General features: G+C 53.4%; 1 protein-coding gene and 1 pseudogene across 3 annotated transcripts in view; both read left to right on the forward strand.

Annotated features, from left to right (window-relative positions):
• Positions 1-20,585, forward strand: part of PACRG (parkin coregulated) — a 306,942-nt gene that overhangs the window by 259,110 nt on the left and 27,247 nt on the right. The gene's annotated exons all lie outside the window — the stretch shown is intronic.
• LOC308521489 (cytochrome c oxidase subunit 7B, mitochondrial-like) lies at positions 11,926-12,161 on the forward strand (annotated as a pseudogene). Its single transcript has one exon. The product of its transcript is annotated as a cytochrome c oxidase subunit 7B, mitochondrial-like (transcript).

The following is a 20,585-nucleotide window of genomic DNA, read 5'->3' on the forward strand; positions in this document are numbered from 1 at the left end:
CCTGCACGCCCCGCACTGGGGATCGAGCCCGAGACCCGGGCCTGTGCCCCGACCCGGGATCAAACCGTGACCCCCTGGCTCACAGGCCGACGCTCAACCGCTGAGCCCCGCGGGCAGGCGCCTCCGTGCCTCTCCACACCAGAACCTAGTCCCGCCGCCATGGCTTCCTGAGCAGCACCCCGCCTCCGAGCCTCCAGCGCCCCCGGGAGCTCACCCTCCCGGCTAGGGTCCCGGCGCTCTTCGCTACCTGCCATCAGGACGCAGTTATGCACGTGCGTGCTCGTCGGGCTCCGTGCCCCTCTGGGAAGTCACTGCCTGTGAAGGGGAAGCTGGGTTGCCGCTCCTCGGTGTGTTTATTCCTAAGCCCGGTGTTTTTTGAGCGCTCCATCAATATGTGTCTGCTGATGAAGATTTCGTCTTCCATGGATGCAAATGAAGTTCCCCTCATTCCTAACTCCAGTGGGTTAGTGGTATGTGTCACACAAGATTCTGAGTCTCCGCACACCCTCAGGTTAATAATGAGCCATGACTGCCTGGCTCAGTGGTTGAACCAAGAGGTTCACTAGTTCGATTCCCAGTCAGGCACGGGCCCAGGTTTGGGACTCAATCCCCAGTAGCGGGCATGCAGGAGGCAGCCGAAGGATGTTTCTCTCTCTCCCTTCTCCCTTTCCCTCCCTCTCTCTCTCAAAAAGTCAATAAAACATATTTTTTTTAAAAAGAGCCATGGCCAATTAAAAATGTCTGCTATGGAGACTGAGGGTAGCGGGAGGAGATGGAGAGTGTGACAGGCACTTGCCGTGTCTCTCTAAGGGGCTGTTGAGTGGTTGGTGGATTATAGATAAAAGGTTTTGGGATACAATACTGAGGAGATACTTCCTGTTATTAATCAGCATGAATGTCCTCAGCCTTAAACATATGAGATGTTTTGAGTGTGTTGGTTGGTGGGTCATTTTATGTTGGGGGGGGGGGGGGTAAGTTAGCTTCCATCTCTTCAGTCTGACATGGTAATATTTGGTCACATGATTGTTTCATAAAATGATATTGGGATTGCATGCAACCTGATTTTCAATTTTCAGTAGTTTTATTTTCTGGGTAGATGCAATCTTACATAAGTGGATTTCTGTCTTAGCTAATATGTTCTACATAAACATTTCCTACCAATATAGCTCATTTGACCAGATGTTATTAAATAAGGAGAAATTCTAGCTTCAGTTCCTCTTTTTCCTCTGCTCGAGCTAAACAAAAATGCTCCGCTTTTGTTGAGGATAAATGTAAGGCCAGCAGTAACATTATTCAGAAAATAATAATGTTCTTTTAAGACAAAGTGAGTCAGAGTGGTCCCTTTGTCATCCCAGCTGTGGTCTCCGAAGCCATATTTCTGTTCTCATAAGATAGTTCCTCTGAAAAGAAGTTGAAATGCCGTAAATTACATTAGTGTAAGGTCACAAATTAATCACTTTATAACCTATTTTCTCTTGAAAACCCTTTCTTTGTAGAAATTCAGCCACAAAGTGACTCATACTATGCGATGTGATAGGCTACTCCTGCCCGTCTCGCGTGGTATTCTAAGCCGCATTGTTAGGAAAAGAGCGCAGTTGCCCGCGCCCATCGTCCTGTTTGCCATCAATGAGGAAACGCTTTGCTTGTACCTCCCAGGGTTAGCTCTCCCTGCCGCAGACGTGTGCACTCCACATGCTGCTGAAATCGGTCATCCATCACTGAGTGAAGGGCGTGCCTCAGGAGCCGCTGTGGAAAGGGAGTCTTCCCCAGCCTTTCGTGGGCGACTGCGATACAGTTCCTTCGGGTGAACTGAGAGAGAAAATGTCTGATGGGTACTGACTAACATAAGAGTTCATTTTACTCTACAATTGAGTTTAGGACCAACATTTTCATAACCCTGTTATTTAAGAAGGTTCTCCATTCTTTGGTTCCATTATACTACACAAAAAAGTAGGTATTGATTTAGAAAAATATCTCAATGGATACGCTTTATACAAAAGAGTAAATGATGAAATCCAATCGATGCCAGAACTGAGAACTGGCCTCTCGAGTGGAGACAAACGCGGTGCTGGTTGGATGGAGCCCATCGCTTGCAGCAGCATTGCATGGAGGGCGGGAGCTTCAACGGGGCAGCATGGAGTTGGGGCCTGGAGGACGGAGAGGAAGTTTTGTAAAGTGCCGGTGGGAGGAGGAAGGGTGCCCTGACTCCGGTGCTTCCTGCCGTCATCTGATCTGAACACGCCCTTGGATCCCGGGCCCCACACGAGGCCTTCCAGCCACTTGAGGGCCGGTGGCCTCAGAACCAAGAAGAAACACTTTCAACACCATCAACAAGGACTTTCCGTCTCTGTTCTTATACTTTGAATGACTCTTCTTCGAGTTCTATTGCCTTTCATCGTCGTTTTTCTCAGTGTTGTGGAATAGAATATTCAGACTTCCCAGAAAATGTCTCTTATGTGAAAAGCTCCTCAAAATGCTGTGTCTCCTCTATTTCTATTCATCGTTCTTGCTTCTCTGTCCATCCTACTTGAACGAACTCATCTCCTATTCAACACCACGCGGTGTGTGACCATTGTGGAGACTTCTTGTTGTCTCGACCAACAGGAGAATGTGTGTCTAGTGGTCAGCGCGTAGCAGGTGGTAAACGTACGTTTAGTCAATGAGTTGAAAGAAAGCTCTTCAAATTGCAATCGCACCCCCTAGATAGATGACTTTAAATAAGGCACTTATTCTTTCTGAATGTTTCCTCATTTATAAAACGAGGCCATGATATCTTCTCTCTGGGTTGTTGTGCTGATCGCACAAAGGAATGGTTGAGATGCAAGATACTGTGGTTTTTCTAGCCTTCAAGGAAGTCTGTCAGACATTGTTCTGGTGTCTCGATGTTGACTCAACAGCTATTCCGTCTGGAGTAAGTTTTCTCCTTTTAATATGATCTGGAGGGACTGCTTACCCGCGGTTTCTGGGGCTGCCTGTGAAAGAGGATTCCAGGACCTACCTTCCCGTTTTGGGTCACAGCCCCTCCCAGAACCAGGCCTGTAGGAATGAGCCCTGTCAGCGTTACAGCCATGAATCCCCACACGACACCTTGCTGTTCCTCCCCCAGCGCAGGTGTCTCCTGTCACCCCTCATCCTTCCTATCGTCACGACTTGCAGTGCACACAGACCTCCCCCACTTCCACTCACACTCACACCTACACTAAACACTGCACTCACACCACACTTACACTCACACCCACACCTACACTAAACACTGCACTCACACCACACTTACACTCACACCCACACCTACACTAAACACTGCACTCACACCACACTTCCACTCACACCCACACCTACACTAAACACTGCACTCACACCACACTTACACTCACACCCATACCTATGCTAAACACTGCACTCACACCACACTTGCACTCACACCACACTTACACTCACACCCACACCTACACTAAACACTGCACTCACACCACACTTCTACTCACACCCACACCTACACTAAACACTGCACTCACACCACACTTACACTCACACCCATACCTACGCTAAACACTGCACTCACACCACACTTACACTCACACCCATACCTACGCTAAACACTGCACTCACACCACACTTGCACTCACACCACACTTACACTCACACCCACACCTACACTAAACACTGCACTCACACCACACTTACACTCACACCCACACCTACACTAAACACTGCACTCACACCACACTTACACTCACACCCACACCTACACTTAACACTGCACTCACACTACACTTACACTCACACCCACACCTACACTAAACACTGCACTCACACCACACTTACACTCACACCCACACCTACACTAAACACTGTACTCACACCACACTTACACTCACACCCACACCTACACTAAACACTGCACTCACACCACACTCACATTCACACCCACACCTACACTAAACACTGCACTCACACCCTGTCACATTCACACCCACACCTACATTAAACACTGCACTCACACCACACTTACACTCACACCCACACCTGCACTAAACACTGCACTCACACCCACACTCACATCCATAGTCAAACTCGCATTCACATTCATACTCACATTCATACTCACACCCAGTCACATTCATACCCACACCTACACTAAACACTGCACTCACACCACACTCACACTCACAGGCACACTCAAACTCACATTCACATTCATACACATACCCATAGTCACATTCACACCCACATCTACACTAAATACTGCACTCACACCCACACTCAAACTCACATTCACAGTCATACTCATACCCCCAGTCACATTCACACCCACGCCTACACTAAAAACCACACTGACATTCACACCCACTCAAAATCACACTCACATTCACACTCACACTCAGTCACACCCACACCCACACCCACACCCACACCCTCGCTCCCACACTAGAACTGTGCTTGGGAGGCAGTAGTTCTTCCAATTTGGCTAAACTCAGGGCTGTTGCCTGACTTTTGTTTGGTGAGTGGGGTACCGATGAGGGGACGAGGAGAGCTGGGTGTGAGGAGGAGTTAGAAGATATTGGGGTGAAGGTGCATAAGGAAGAAACCAGTGGGGAGGGAGGCTGTGATGGAGAGAGGAAATTTAAGAAAAGAGCAGAAATGGTCTTGAGAGATTTAGGAAAAGTGTGGCTGCCCGACGCAGAGCGCTCCATGCCCCTCTTGACGAAGCCCTCCATAAACCCGTCGTGTTTGATGCAGCTTTGGGTGTTGAATTTCCCAGAAGCTGTAACTGAAGACTAAGTGAAGTCAGGGTGACAGGGAAGCAGTGAGCCATGGCAGGTTGCCTTTCTGTCACCACCCATTGCTTCTCCACCTGTGACGTGCGTTCCAGGCGCCTTGACCCCCTCCCTCCCTGACCCCACCTCCGTCCTCTCGGGCTGGATTCTCAGTTGGGGCCTAATTACTAATCCCACCCTCCTCTTCTCCTATTTTACTTTCTGGCTCTTATGAGGTCAGACATCTTCAGATGCGAAAGCCATTTAGCCCAGAGTTCTTGGTTCACTTGTGGGACCCTCTGAGCGCTCCTGGTGGGGGCGCCACGGGGAGGGGCAGGGCCCTGGGTGCCAGAGGCAGTCCTGTTCCCCAATCCCAGCTCTGCCTCTGCTGCTGGGTGACCTTGACCCAGTTACTTCCCATTGAGGGACTGGCTCTAGCACAGGTTGGCTGCATTGCCTGTGAGCTGGTGTCTCCTCCCTTGGTTCCTTTTTCATGATCCAGAAAGATCTCTCATGACACCTATTTGAAATTTCACAAAAGAAAAAGTTGGATTTTTAAAAAACATTTTTTAATTCCCTTGAAAGGCAACCAAAGAATGTCTTTGATATATTGATCTGCCAATCTTTCTTTAAATCTTTCTTTAAGTCATGGAAATTACATAGAAAAATTGGTGTTCAATATTTTGAAGGATGCTTTCTAGTCAGAGATTTTATATACCATGTAGGTGTCATCGACTCAAAAAGGGGGGGGGACAGCTAGTGTTGTGCCAATACATTGGGAAAGTTTCATTTAAATGTATATGTGCTCATTGGGAGGAAATCAATAAAATATCCAACTGGACAGTTATATATATAATTTTAAATATATTTTTATTGATTTTAGAGGAGAAGGAAGAGGGAGAGAGAGAGAGAAACATCAATGATGAGAGAATCATTGATTGGCTGCCTCCTGCACACCTCACATTGGGGATCCAGCCCACAACTCGGACATGTGCCCTGACCAGGAATCGAACCTCCTGGTTCCTGGGTTGACGCTCAACCACTGAGCCACACCAGCCAGGCTGGACAGTTATATGTTTGACACGAGCTCACTTGACCTTCCCACGCCTGTATTATATTGTCCCATGAAGGAAACCAGAGAGGATTACAGATGAGAATACAAAACAAAACGAAACAAAGCCTTCAGCTTTAGGACCATGCCAACGATGAACAAAATAACGTGTGTATGTGTTTACAATGCACGGTCCATCCACGCTCGTCTGGCCAGTCCTGCTGGGGACGATGCCGCCGAGGCTCCGGGCAGCTTCCTCCTGCGTCTCCCAGCGTGACATGCGGGTGAGGGGCCTCTCGGGCCGAGTGAGGCCCACAGAGGCAGCTAGAGAGCCCAGGCAGGCAGGGGTCACCCCAGGAAGGGCCAGAGCTGGGGGAGGGGTTAGGAGCCACCAAAAAAGTGCAGTCTGGGTGGCTGCTCGGTGAGGGGACTGAGGAAGGTGCATGTTTATGTCCTTTGAATTAGGGCGAGGCGAGGGCTTGGACCCCAGCAACTAGGAGGGAACCAGAAAGCGAGGTGAATGGGGGTAAAAGGTCAGAGACTGCACCTGACCCCGCAGAGGGGGCGGTGGGGAAGGAGCCGTCAGGGATTTCTGACACCTGGATCTGCTTGTGAGTGAGCCTGGCAGGAAGGGGAGGTGAGAGAGGGGATTCTGACTCAGGCAACAATGCTATCGCCTCACTGGCTTATTTGAGTTAAAGAGAGTTTTTTTTTTGACCAATTACGTTAGCCACAGCTCTAAAAATAGAATTGTGCACTTCTCCTCGAGCTGTAGCGACCGATTTCATCCATGCAGCCGAAGACCTGGGATCCGCAGTTGGGAAATTAAATTGGGCTCCTTCTCAGCCAGAGCTTGGCCCCTGCCCCGTGGGAGCTGCTGCGTCGAAATCTCATCTTCCTTCTCCTCACAGCCTTCTGGGGAAATGGTCGTCCCTGATGAATTGCACTCCAAGCTCATCGCTGACAGACCTGGCAGCACCATCATCCGTTAATTAATGCCACGGGTGTTGTGTTTCCAACAATGAAAACCACGTATGTAATAGAGTGCCATTGACACCCCCCCCCCTCGCCCCCACGCGTACCTCGGTGCTATCCAAGTGCAGTGGGAAGTGCCCTGGGCGGCCGGTGGGCGTCATCGCCGCACCGTTTCCCCCTGGTCACAGGGCCCGGTGACCTGCCTGCAGTTACAGGAACGCCTTCTCCAACAAGAGGCCAAAGAGGCAGCGTCCGCCACAGGGGTGGTGGCGCGACGTCACGCTGTCCTGCGGGTTAGCAAACGCTTACAAGTAAGGAGAGTTAGGGTTGTTCATCGGGCCGCGTTGGCCTCGGTGGACTCGGTTAATAAGGTAACTGTCGGGAGTTAAGGAGGTTCATGTGGATGAGCCGCACACCTGCAGAGCACCGGGCACGTGCGAGCCGTGTCCTTCATAGCGACACATGTCCTCCGGCTTCATGCGGAAAACGGGTTTTTCCCTTTTCCTTGAGAAGAAGATGATGTCTTCAAATATTACAGGGAATTACTTTGCTTGTGTTCTAAGACAACATTTAAATGGGTTTCAATCATGAATTGCAAATGGCAGCTGAAATGAGCATTGTTTTGCTGGTGGTTCAGTCTGGGAACAATTGTCTTTTTCCCTCCGACGCAGCGCGCCCTGGATGGAGCGGTTTCTCGGGCGTTTTTCTAACAGGCCGGCGTTTGTTTGGGTCGCGGACTCGCCCGGTGCCCACGGGGGCCTGCCCAGCTGGACGCTGTGTCCCCGCTGTCCCCCCGCTGTCCCCGAGTGCTTGGTGCCACTGGGTGCTCCCCGGGCTGGCAGCCACGGCCCTGCTCCTAAACAAACGCCCCTGCCCCCGGCGCCCCCGGCAGCTGGCTGTCGCCGACCCGGCCTCACACCAGCGCCGCCAGGACCCGCGTCCCGGGGAAGGGAGCTGCGGGCCTGGCACCGAGGACGCCTGCGCCTGGAAAGTGTGTGGCTGTCCCTGCAGGCTCCGTGTGTGACAGCCATCTCCAGGGTGGGCGTGCACCCATGGGGGCTTCAGGGGTTTCGTTTATACTTTTAACACTCAAGTCTCTGTGTTTGTCAGAAGTAGGTCTTTTCATCTCTGAGGCTGTTAGATAGCTGAGGCTCTGCATGCGCGCACACGCACACACACGCACACACGCACACACACACAGGCGTGCACGCCCCATGGGGCAGTCTTCATCGCATCGGCTAGAACAGGACGAGCCATCTCATTTAATCCCACGCCTCTAACTCCATGGTTCTCAACCTTCCTAAGGCCGCGACCCTTTAAGACAGTTCCTCATGTTGTGACCCCCAATTTCATTGTTACAAATTGAACATAATCAAAGCATAGTGATTAATCACAAAAACAATATGTAATTATATATGTGTTTTCCGATGGTCTTAGGCGACCCCTGTGAAAGGGTCATTCGACCTCCAAAGGGGTCGCGACCCACAGGTTGAGAACTGCTGGTCTAAATGGTTCTCAGTAGTTTGGTGTTTTTTCCCTTTTTCCGAAAGAAAAACGCCTCTGGGATCTCTGCCTTGGTGCCTCTCAGTTACACTCCGTGTGGGTGGAGCAGATGGAGCCTTCACCAAGGCTCTGTCTTGAGTCATCTAGTATTTGGGGTGATGTTCTGTGATACTGGGCCGAAGGGGCTGAAACTGTGTCATGTGCATGGCGGCGCCTGGCTCTCGCCCCGATAACTTAAGAGCCCTGTGTCACAGCAGTGGCCTGCCTTCCCCTGGCGTGTGCTGCCATTTACAGAAGGAACTCCCGGTGGTTTATGGCACGTGTTTTAAAAGAATGCTGGGCCCGGCCTATATTTCACCCACACGCCCCGTCGGAGCAGGCGAGGGCCGCGCGGCTGGATCCTGCCTGGAGCGCCGACCCCGCGCTCCACGGCGCCTTTCAGCCCCTCGTTCAGGGCCCCGGGACGTACGGTGCATTTCCCAATCCGTCTGCCCCAGAGGCACCGGCCCGTTCAGTTGCCAAGTGAATTCTTCATGTGCTGTAACCCTTTGGGAGGGTGAAAGTGCACAGAGCGCAAATGGAAGTTCTCCAACGGCAATGGTGTCCGAGAGGGAGGTTTGAACTTCGGCAGACAAAACACTTTAGCCGCTAAGAAATGGCAGCGCTACAGAAAGTTGTGGTTTTCGTAGAGGAGAATAAATTCTCCATCGTGTTTCTCCTTGTACAACCCATCTACGAGGAAGCTCACTGCCCCAGAAGGGAGGGAGGGAGGGAGGGAGGGAGGGAGGGAGGGAGGGAGGGAGGGAGGCAGGCGACGCGCTCCCATTCTTTCTGCCGCTCCCTGCCACCCTCACCTTTTACAGCCGGAACTTTAGGTCTGCGTCTGTTTCCCAGACTAAACGCTCCAACAAACAATGACTGAACCAGTGACTTCTTGGTTCCTGGGTGGACGCTCGACCACTGAGCCACACAGGTCAGGCAATAGTTGATTATTATGGCTTCATCTTTTAGAGTTTACTCTGGGAGCACTTTTTAACTTAAATCAATTCTGTACAATCAGCTATTGCTCTTTCAGAAGCACAATTCTACCTGAATTAAAATTATAGCCTACAGCGAGATTTAATTTAGCAGCTTATGAGACGGGGTGTGCTTTTAATATTAACCAGGGAAGACTCCGCCTAAGTATGACTTTGTTCGTCCCAAAAGCCACCTGTCTCCTCAGGCCAGGCCGCTCTGCCCGGGCGGGGATAGGCCCTGTCAGCGCCGGGGCTGGGCCGTCTCGGAGGAAGAAGAGCGAAGAGCGTAGGGGTAGGGATGGCTGCCCTCGGTCTCTCTGTCCTTCCTCTGCGCTCATTCCCTGCGCGAGCTCATCCAGCCCCTCACCTTCGACACGTCTGCACACCATGGATCCCATCCTTGACCCTGCTCCACCCGCCACTCGGAGCTTCCTGCTTGCCCAGAAGGCGTTTCAAACTGAACGTATTCAAGACGACTCTTGACTTGGGCCCGGACGTCCCCTGCCCCCACCTAAGTGCCAGGACCAAGACCCGTAAGGTTGTCTCGAAGCCTCCATTTCCTTCCCTCCTGCACCCCGATTCTACAGCAACAAGCCAGTGCTCCCCCCGCTCCACCTCGAGGGACTGACCACCCTCGTCTCCCCTCCCCGGCCCCCACCTGGATTCTACAGCAGCGTCCTCCGAAGTCCATTTCCTGTTCAGTAGCCAGAATGGTCCTCCTCAAAGCTAATGGAGATTTCGTCAATCCCTTGCTTAAAACCCTCCAGCGACATCCACTACGGTGAGAATAAAGGTCACTGTCCTCACCGCGGGATGCAAGACTGACATCTCTGGCCCCGGTCTGTGCCTTGGCTCCATCTCCTCTTTCTTACCCAACAGTCACCACCCGGCATTCTTCAGTCCCCCGCACGGCTCTCTGTCCTTCAGCCACACCGCGCCTGCTCCGCCTCGGACCCTTGCACACGCCCCTCCCTCTGCCAGGAGCACTCTTGCCCGGGTTCTGGGTTCTGGGTTCTGTGCGCAGCTCCGTTCTCCTGGTCGGTCTGATTGCAGCTCAGACGCCGCCTCCGCCCAGGGGCCTCTCGGGCCACCAATCAAAGGCCTGCCGGCTGCAGTGCACGCCCCTTACCCTGTTTAATTTCTTCATAATAGTTACAGCCACCTGCAGCGCCCATTCATAGCGCACACATGTAATGTTTACGCTGCTGTTTGCTGGGTAGTTGTGGGGTCCGGCCCACGGGGACGGCCACCTCGGGAGGCCAGGGCCATCGCCTTGCCCAGAGCTGACTCCTTCCCAGAGGGTCGTGGATATTTTTGAGTGACTGAGTGACATTAAAGCCATCACTTAAAAGTGCTTACATAGCACTGCTCCCTTCTTTCCAAAAGGATTTTGAACACAGTTATTCTATATATATATATATATAATTTTTTTATTGATTTCAGAGAGGAAGGGAGAAGGAGAGAGAGACAGAAACATCAATGATGGGAGAGGATCATTGATTGGCTGCCTCCTGCACGCCCTCCACTAGGGCTAGAGCCTGCAACCCAGGCATGTGCCCTTGGCCAGAATCAAACCAGGGCCCCTTCAGTCCTCAGGCTGACGCTCTATCCACTGAGCCAGACCAGCAAGGATGGACTTTAAACAGTTTTAAGCAAAAACATACACAATAAAAATCAAAACCAGAGACCAAGCACAGGAGGAAGAATACGGGGAGAAGAAAAGGCCCGATGGCGGGTCCCAGTGCGAGCGTGAGCGCGTGGGCAGGAGGGCGCGCACTGGCTGAGAGAGTGCTTTTCCCAAGATTAAATTCTCAGAGGCAGTCCCCTCCCCCTGCAGGCCCCTGTCCCCGCGATGCTGTTGGTTTGCAAATGGCAGTTTCTTCGCTGATGGCCAAGGGCCCGAGTTAGAAGGCAGTGGAGCCAAGGGGAGGCCCAGGGCTGGTCACATGCTCCGCGAGGACAGCGCTCGGTGCCCTGGCGAGGTCGGCACAGGGACCGTCATCCAGAAGGTGCGCCTGTAACACAGCCGAGCGGTCATTGCCGGAATCCAGTGATTTCGGGAATTCCGTGACAATACCGTCTTTCAGAAACGCTAGTGTAAACGCGCCTCCACTCATATCCGCGCCAGTCCCCCCCCCACCCCACCCCAAAAGCCACCCGCCTGGAAGGATGCTCAGTGTTTCCCTCTTGCAAATATTCTTCCATGTCGTTTCCACCACGATGACAGCTTGGACCTGGGATGCGACTTCTCCGTCACCTCCTTGTACCCCCTGCTACCCTTTGTGACCATCCCTTCGGGTCTCAGCTTACTTTCTGTACAAGCAAAGAGCAGCCTGCCATGACGCAGAAAACGCTGAGAAGCATCGCAGGCCGCAGTGTAGTTTGCCTTCTGAAAACACCAATGCTAAGCTCTTGTCACTATGGACATCCTGTCACGCGCAGTGACGTGCCGGGCTGACAGAGCTGAGGCCGAATTCCGCCAGAGCAGGATTGAGTGCTCCCGAGCACAGGGCGACCAGGTGAGTGCCACAGGCCCGCTCCGTTCGAGAGCGTTCCTTAGCGAGGACCCCGGGGTCCCCACAACCAGCAGCCGCGGCTGCGCAGTGCTATCTTCAGCGCCAGGATGTTTCTCTTGGCCAAAAGCGTGCTAAGTCGTCTCCCCGTTGGAAGCATTCAGCAAACCAAGGCAGATCCACCAGGAAAGGACCCCCGGTGTCCATGGCGACACGGCGGCGCTGTACTCGCCGGCGGAGCCCCTTTCTGCGTTGCTGTGTGGACATGTACAGCGACACAAATCGGAACAGCGTGGGACCTGTCCCTGTTGGCAGAGTCACCCCAAAGGAATGGAGGGGTCAGTAACATCCCAGCTGGGGTGATAAGGGATTGTTTCAAACCGACTCATAACCGACGGCAAGTGAAAGCGCTGTGCACGCATTAAAATAGGGCGTGATTGGAGAATAAAGTCTACTTGAAACCTTCAGAAATAAGACATAGCAATAATAGCAAGGACCCCTGGCAAGTCGGGGGTGAGCCTGGGACGGGGCTGCGGCCCTCCCTCTCCGGCTCCCCCGCCATTGAGGATCTGTAACCGGCCTGGGTGGGCGCTGCAGCCACACCGGGCCTTCGCTGGCCCCTGCCACTGTCCCTGCTCCTCAGTAAACAAGCGGCACTTGTCCCCTTGCCCGCAGAGGCCCCGCCCCCACTCCAACCGGATTCCGGAACAAGTTTTCCTTACTTTCCCCTCTGCGATGGCTTTCTGGAGGATCTGGTAACACCAGCGTCTGTTTAAGGCTGCACCCCTGTGACATTGGCACTGGGGGGACACACCGGCGCACAGCACCCTCGTCCTCCGTCCTCCCTCCCGGGGAAGCCAACACCCTCTTCCTTTGCCCAGAAACTGTCTTGGCAACATGCCCCATCCACCCCAACCCGGAACGCGGACGCGTCCAAGGACAGCGAGGTAAAGGCAAGGAAGACACAGGCGGTGCCAGGCAGAGGTTTGGACGCTGCGGGGACGGGGACGGGGTGCGGAGATGGTCACAGTCATGTGACCCCCAGAAAAACATGCCCTTTCATTCCCGACCAGCTGCCCCGGGAATCAAAGCCGGCATTGGCAACGCTGCTGCTCATAGAGCCCTTGTGGCCGCGGCCGATGACGCCGGGCTGACAGGCCTATTGTGCGGGCTGCGCTCGGTGCCCTCAGGATGGCCGGGGGCTCGGGGGGTGGCACACACTTTGTGCAAGAAAAGATTTTTGGTTTTTGCTGTTACATCTCTCACTCGTTCTAATATTTGCCATTAATAGAAATAGTCACGCACGACGTAAGTGACGTGCTATTCTGAGAAGCAATGCACTTCCCCAGGAGCTTTTATGTGGATGGAGGGGCTGCCGTCCACGTTTCCCTGTCCCACGAAGCCACTGAATCCCCGTCTCCTACAAAAGCCCGAATCTAACCCCAAACCCCCACATCTCACAGCCACTGGGCTTAATAGTCTCCAATGGGCAGCCGCGCGTTCTCACTTCTAGGAAAAGTGCGCGGCCACCCGCCACGGCCAGACACCAGCCTGGGAGGCCACTGACGGTTGCCCTCGCGGGGCTGTCTCAGCGGAGGAGCGGGCATAAGCGGGCTCACAGGAGAAGCCATCTCTCCAGGCGCTTCCCTTCTGAAAGCCAGTCATGCCCAGCGGCCTGCACGCCCAGCCAAGTCCCCGGGTCGCCATGACCTAGCCTGTCGGGTGGGAGGTGGCCTTGAACTCAAACTTCTCATCACACTCCAGCCTCGTGTAGATGACGTGACCGATGGTTCCAGAGGGCCTGAAAACTCGAACGATTTTTCTAATAGAGAGATTGTCCATCTGAGAAAAACGACAGGTGCCCATTACCCACCAAATAATGCATTTATGTTGAGTCCATTTCTTTGGGGCCCAGGTAGCTGCTAAGCTCACATTATCCACAGGAATCTCTATCGGCGGTTATGACTGGGAAGGTTCTAAATTAATTTTGCTTCCAGGCAGGAGCCTTTTAGGAGGATCCCGAGAGGCCAGAAACGGGGCACCCCTCCCCCCACTCCGCCCTGTCCCCTGAAGCCGCCATCTCAACTGAGGCACGTCCCCGGGGCCAGGCCCTGCTGGAAGGGGAAGTGGCCCCAGCTGGCTGGGCTGAGGCGAGCCGCCGGGCAGAGCGGGTCAGGTGACACATCCTTCCTTCCCCAAGTCCAGTTTCGACCACGGGATGTCAGCACAAGCCCCCCAGACCACATCTGCCTGGGACCCCCGCTTCTCCGGATAATTGGTGGCTTCCTTCCAAGTGACCACAAGGTGATAAATGCTTCTTTAATCACCGCCTTGTCGATTGGAAACCAGGGGCCCCGTTTTGCCCACTTAGGATAAATCATCGCGTCCAATCCCATGGCAGCTACAGAAACAGCCCAGGATTCTGACCAATCAGAACGAGAGACAGCAGGACAGCAGTCTGGCCCCTCAGTGGCTCCACCAAAATATGCCCTAAGATCGAATTTGCATCTCAACCATCAAAACACAGGAAGCAAAACAGGAGAGGACTTTGCCCACGGCCTGCCTGCCTGCCTGGCGGTGAGGCAGCCGGCCCATGCTGGTCTGAATGAATCAGCCGCTGAAAAGCTCAGGGCCTGGGCAGCCACTCGGCTCCCTGCACCCCGCACCCCACACCCCGCACCCCACACCCCTCACCCCACTTCGGCTGCCTCTCCATTTGGTGGGCAAAGCATTGCATTTCCCTCCTTGTAAAAATCGTGTGCATTAGGAAAGAACTGGAACAATACAGCTTTTATTGGAATTTCTGAAACTTCACCTCATGCTTTAGGGACGTTGCCTATTCTGTCGTCTGTGGAGAAACCGTCCACGCTTCGTAATCGGAATGACTTGGAATTTCAGTGGATCCCAAACGGAGCTACCGAGAGTCAGCCAGGGTCTTTGGTGGCCCAGGGGATGGGGCTTGTCCCTCTGGGCCCTCAGGTTTGACGGGTGTCTTGGGTGCGCTATTAGATCGCAGCTCCCCTCGGGCCTGGCATCTTTGGCTGAACAGTTCATGAAGCTGGCGATGGACCGGAGAGAATAGCCCCCACCAGGAGGCTGTCCGTGCTGCCGACCTTGGACACCCTGGAAGTTAAGTAACCAAGTCCAAGCGACAGCTCACCTCTGCGTGTCTAGGAGTCAGCTTGGCAAAGGACTTTCTGCTGGTCACAGAAGAATCCGAACCCTCGTTAACGACCAGAAGCATGTGCCCAATGGAGAAGCAAAGCTGGTGAAGGGGTGGGGGTGGGAAGAGAAGCCCTGGCATTGTTTCTTATTCTAGGAAAAAGGCACCACAGCGATAAACACAAGCAGCCCATTGAAGCAGAACTTTACATTCCACCCAAAAAATTCCCAACAAGCCGGCCCATTGTGGCGTGTTGTTGGGCACAATGAATAGACGCGATTGTCCCATGTTCAGACCAGAGCTGCCCCCTCGGCACAGAGCTGGGTCCCTGCTGGCACGTGGGGTCCAGGTCCGAGGGCCCAGGGCTGTGGGAGGGCCGCCCCTTGAAGGTGAGGAACAGGTGAGGTACACGAGGGCTCCCAGGGAGCCTCAGGCTATCAGCGTGGCGACTATAATTGATCCAGGTTGGACAGCGAGAGCACGGCTGCTCTGGAACCTTCCACAGTGCAGTGGTGCCAACCTCTGCTGGGCAGGGGCCCCTCGCTGCCGCCTTCTTCCCACCCGAGGCCAGCAGGGTGTTTAAGAAGACAGACGGTGACGTTGGCCTCACTGAGCAGAGGAGAATCTGCCCATGCCTCTCCCCAACTCCTCCCCTGGGGTCCTTCGCTCATGGGCACCTCCGTCCAGTCTCCACGGGCCTTCTGCCCTGTGCTCTCTCGAAGCCTCTCCCTTGTCTGTCTCTTCTGAGGACACGGGTCACGGAGGAAGACCCACCTCAGATCCCGGATGGCCTCATGCTCGAACCCTGAACCTGATGGCATCTGACTAGATCCTTTTTCCACATGCACATGGGCAGGGGACACAGTTCAACCTGCCACAGAGGGGCAGCCCTTGGAGGGTCTCTGAACACTGGAGTGAGAAGATGTGGTGTGAGTTAAGGGATGACGCTGGCTGTTGTGTGATTCGGGGCCGGAGAGTCAGGGCGGAAGCTGAGCCCAGTGAGACCACACCGAGGGGCCACACAGGTTATCCAGGCGGGAGACCGGTGGCAGTGGCAGAGGTAGTTACGTCAGAGGTGAAGGTCCCTATTACATGAGACAGTGAATCGGATCCTTAGTCAGGGCCGCTGATTTAAACTGCTGTTTTTTGGCCACTGCCTATCTATTTTAATTGCTCTTTCTCTGTGTTTTTAAATATCTGATCGTTAGTCCTTTTCCTAGTTAGTTTATATAAACCTATTCAATTTCTTGAGAGGGTATTTTGTCTTCTCATTCAGGAATATATACATAAGTGTATGGATACCTAGATGAATAGATCATTGGCTGATCAATTGATCAATCCATAGATAGGCTTGTGTCTGTCAATTTGTTGTTCTTTTATTTTCTTTTTTAAGATTTTTTTTTCAATTTTCTTTATAGCAACCACACAGGCCTCAGCAGGTACATCCCCCAGGGTTCCATGTGCGGAAGGGGTTGATATTGTGAGCAGGATCTATATTTTTATTACTTTGGCTGGTGGCTGCCGCTAATAAGCAAGGCTATTAATTTTGGTATGTTTGTTTCAAATCTAGCATTTTATTGAATCACTTTATTAAGCATTATTATTTTTGGTGGCTCCTCCGCATATTCTGGTTTTCCATTATGTTAAGTACAAATAATGATCTTTTCTCTCTCCCCATTATCATACCTCTTTATTTTTTCATGTCTCATTGCATTAACCAGGGTTTTCAGAATGCTATTAAGGACCCATCCTTGTTCCAATTTTTAAACAGAATTTAATTTGTCTATCCATTAAGCACAAGATGGGCCCTTGTTTGCTACAACTTTATCACGGTAAGGAAGCAGCTTCAATTCCCAATATTGTAATATTTTGAGAAACCTTTTAGACATGCTATTTGTTTTAATTGGACCTACTGACATTGCGTATTGGACTAGGAAACGCTCTTATGTGAAATTCCTCTCGCATCGCATTCCGTAGCTCCCAGCAGGCCCTGTTACGCTGGCATAGAGGATTCCAGGGTGTTCGTTTGTTCGTTTCTCTGTTTCTTTTTATAATTAGGGATCTGCTTTATTTTGGTGGCACCCTCATTAAAATCAGTATTCTCACATCATCTTACAACTTTCACGATAATGATGGCACCTTGGGAGAGAAATGCCTACCAATTATTGGTATTAACACTTCTGGAAGAAGCACCGGCTTTCTGTATCAACATCATTAGGATGAAACCATATTTGTGAAATGCCTCTAATAACTCCTCCTGCTCTGGTGTGATGCAGAGCAGCTCTCCTCTCCCAGGAACTAGGGACAGTGTGCAGATTGCCCAAGATTTTGCAGTTTCTAAGCCACCTCCGCGTGGACTATCACAGGGCTACGTTGCTACTCCCACTTTTACGAACGAGGAAGCTGACCCTGAGATGTTGGGAAGTCCCACCAGGTTACCTAATCTCCCAAGACAGGTGAGGCCAGAGCTTGGCCTTGAGATCAGAACTGGGCCCTGATGCAAACCCAGTGCCCCCTCACTGTGCCACCGGAGATCGCACCACCAGCAGCAAGTCAGCATTTGCGATGGCAACCAAAACCCAGGAGGAACCATGGTTTACAGGGACGTGGGGGATCGGGAAGGGCTCCTCCAGAACCTGGGCTCCCCGCACTACCTCCCGGCCGGCGCCCCATCACTTCTGTGCAATCTCTGCTCCCTTAATGGTCAGACCTGTTAGCTGTGTCCTGTGGACCCCAGCCCCTGTCCCACACTGATTTTAGCACCTGGCTCACCAGCTTCCTCTCCATCCCAGGTCCTCCTCCTCCAGGTCCTCTCCATCCCAGATCCTCTCCATCCCAGGTCCTCCTCCTCCCAGGTCCTCTCCATCCCAGATCCTCTCCATCCCAGATCCTCTCCATCCCAGGTCCTCCTTATCGCAGGTCCTCTCCATCCCAGGTCCTCCTCCTCCAGGTCCTCTCCATCCCAGGTCCTCTCCATCCCAGGTCCTCTCCATCCCAGATCCTCTCCATCCCAGATCCTCTCCATCCCAGGTCCTCCTTATCGCAGGTCCTCTCCATCCCAGGTCCTCTCCATCCCAGGTCCTCTCCATCCCAGGTCCTCTCCATCCCAGGTCCTCCTCCTCCCAGGTCCTCTCCATCCCAGGTCCTCCTCCTCCCAGGTCCTCTCCATCCCAGATCCTCTCCATCCCAGATCCTCTCCATCCCAGGTCCTCCTTATCGCAGGTGATCTACCTTCCTCCTACCCCCTCTGCCTTCCAGCACCGATGATTTTGACATTTCAGCCACCTAGTAAGCACCCCTCTGGGTAGTCCTCCCTCACCCAGGTTCCCCGTGTGGTCCTTCCCACCCGAGTGGGCCACATGGCTGGCCATTCACACTGTCATAGACTTTCAGTGGCTTCCGATGCACCTCCCAGCAGTTTGTGGGATTGAGGGCTGGGGTCGGGGCACTGAAGTTGGGGAGGAAGGAACAGGAATCTCTGAGCAGCTGTTACATTCTGAGGCCCCACCGCCTGGAGGATGGAGCAGAGCTGCAGGTTGGAAGAGGGGCTTGCCCACATGTTCCTGATGAATGTGCTCCCTGGTCCACGGGGGAACAGCCACCAGCTCCTGTCCCTACACCCTGCATGTGCCCCGTGCACCTCACTTCCCATTGTGCTCCTCGGCATCCTACATGGCATCCTCCGGTCCCCTGCACTCCCTGCTGCCCTGCTGGCCCCCGTCTCCGGCCATCCACAGAGCCGGAGGACCCGGCGGTCTGGGCTCTGTCTGGGCCTGGGCCTGGCCTTCCGCCATCGGTGCCGCCTCATTTCCTGCCACTGGGAGCCCTCTTGAGCCCCCACGTTGGTCCAAATTGGTTTGGTTCCTATTCAGCTTACAACCAGCTCACAAAGAACAAAGGCCGGTTAGTCTAACTCTGCAATCACTCAAAGTTCAGGCTTTAAAAAGGAGGAGATTTTTCTGCTCCTTCCACCCACAGCTCAGCAACTGGATTTCCACAGCTATTGTTATTCTATTTCTGCTCCTAATTGCTGTTACAGAGGCGCTGAGCCTCCGAGGCTTCCAGCCTGTGAGCTCCCTTCAGATGTAAATGAATTATGCAAATGTCTCCGGAGGCTGGGAGTGGGGTTCTGTGGTCCCCCCTGATGGAGAAGGGGAAAGAATGCTCTCTGGCCACTGAGAACCCACACCCCACTCCCTCCCGATTTAAATGCGCCCCACACCGCACTGCCCAAGATGCCTCCCTGTCTCCGGCTTCCTCTCCCACTCTGCAGCTGAATGTAAAGTACTCGATGCCAAATGCTGCTTCTTGGGGATCCTGCTGCTTAACTGTTTCCTGTCCCTCCCTGTGGGGACACATGTTTGCCAGCGAACTCCCTTCCCTGGGGGACTCAGGGCGCATTAGGGAAGATTAGATGTTCTTAGAATCTAGGACCTCCTTTTTTTTAATATGGAAAATCACTCCTCTGAATAAGGTACTGAAGAGGCTCAGGGACTGTGTCAGCAAAACCTTGAAACATCAGTACTGCCGGGCTGGCAGGGCTCAGTGGTTGAGTATCGACCTATGATCCAGGGGGTCATGGTTCCATTCTGGTCAAGGGCACAGGCCCAGGTTGCAGCTGGATCCCCAGTAGGGGGCGTGCAGGAGGCAGCCGATCCATGATTCTCTCTCATCATTGATGTTTCTATCTCTCTCTTCCTCTCCCTTCCTCTCTCTGAAATTAATAAAAAACATCTTTTTTAATTAAAAAACATCAGTGCAGACGGAGCTGTCCCCATCTAGAGCAGTTACAGCCTTCGAAAGGCAGCAGAGAAGTCAATGGAGGCGGCTGATGGGATACGGACCCATCACCAGGAGTGCCTTCCTCTTCCCACCTTCGGGGCTCTCTGGGTCCCTGAGCCCAGCTGCCCTGTCTGTCTTCTCCTGCCTTCGCCTGGGCCTCCCCCACCCCCTGGAGCTGGGCACGCTCCTCCCCGCGTCATCTCTGCACCATCTCCCCGCTCACTCACTCCTCTCCTGGCCCGTGGCTGTGGGTGCGCAGGGAGGTGCCAGCTCCTGAACTGCAGAGCCCCTCGGGTACCTGACCCCACACTCGCTGCGCCCACAGGTGGGATTTATGCGCCTCCTTGACTGTAGCAGTGGCTGCTCTAGTCCATGCTGCACACTGACACCCCAGCATGTGGGGAAGTCACCGCCAGGGACAGAAATGTCGTCTGTGCGCTCTAAGATGGCACCTTCCAAACGCCGTGAAAGCGCAGGCCAAGCAGAGGAGTGGGAGCCGGCTGCTCCTCTCTCCTCCTTCCTCGCTTGATCGCATGACTATCCCCGCAGCTCAGCCGCCTCTGAACTTCGAGGGAAGGGACTGATCTTCCCCGAACATCGTTCCGGTTCTAAAGGCTGAAAACACTTGGCAGTGCAGTGAGCTCACTCAAGAGGCAGATTCTCTGGTGCCGCGCCCGCCTCCCAGGGTCACCGGGAGAGTCACCCGGAGGGTCACCGGTGGGGACAGGGGAGGGGGACAGGGAAGGGTAGCGGGTGGGGAGCACGTCAGTGCCGTGAGCCATGGGAGATCTCGTGCAAAACCGAGGTGGCTCTGTCATTCCAGCA

The sequence above is a fragment of the Myotis nattereri genome (assembly GCF_964212035.1).
Source record: "Myotis nattereri genome assembly, chromosome: 6".
NCBI lineage: Eukaryota > Metazoa > Chordata > Mammalia > Chiroptera > Vespertilionidae > Myotis > Myotis nattereri.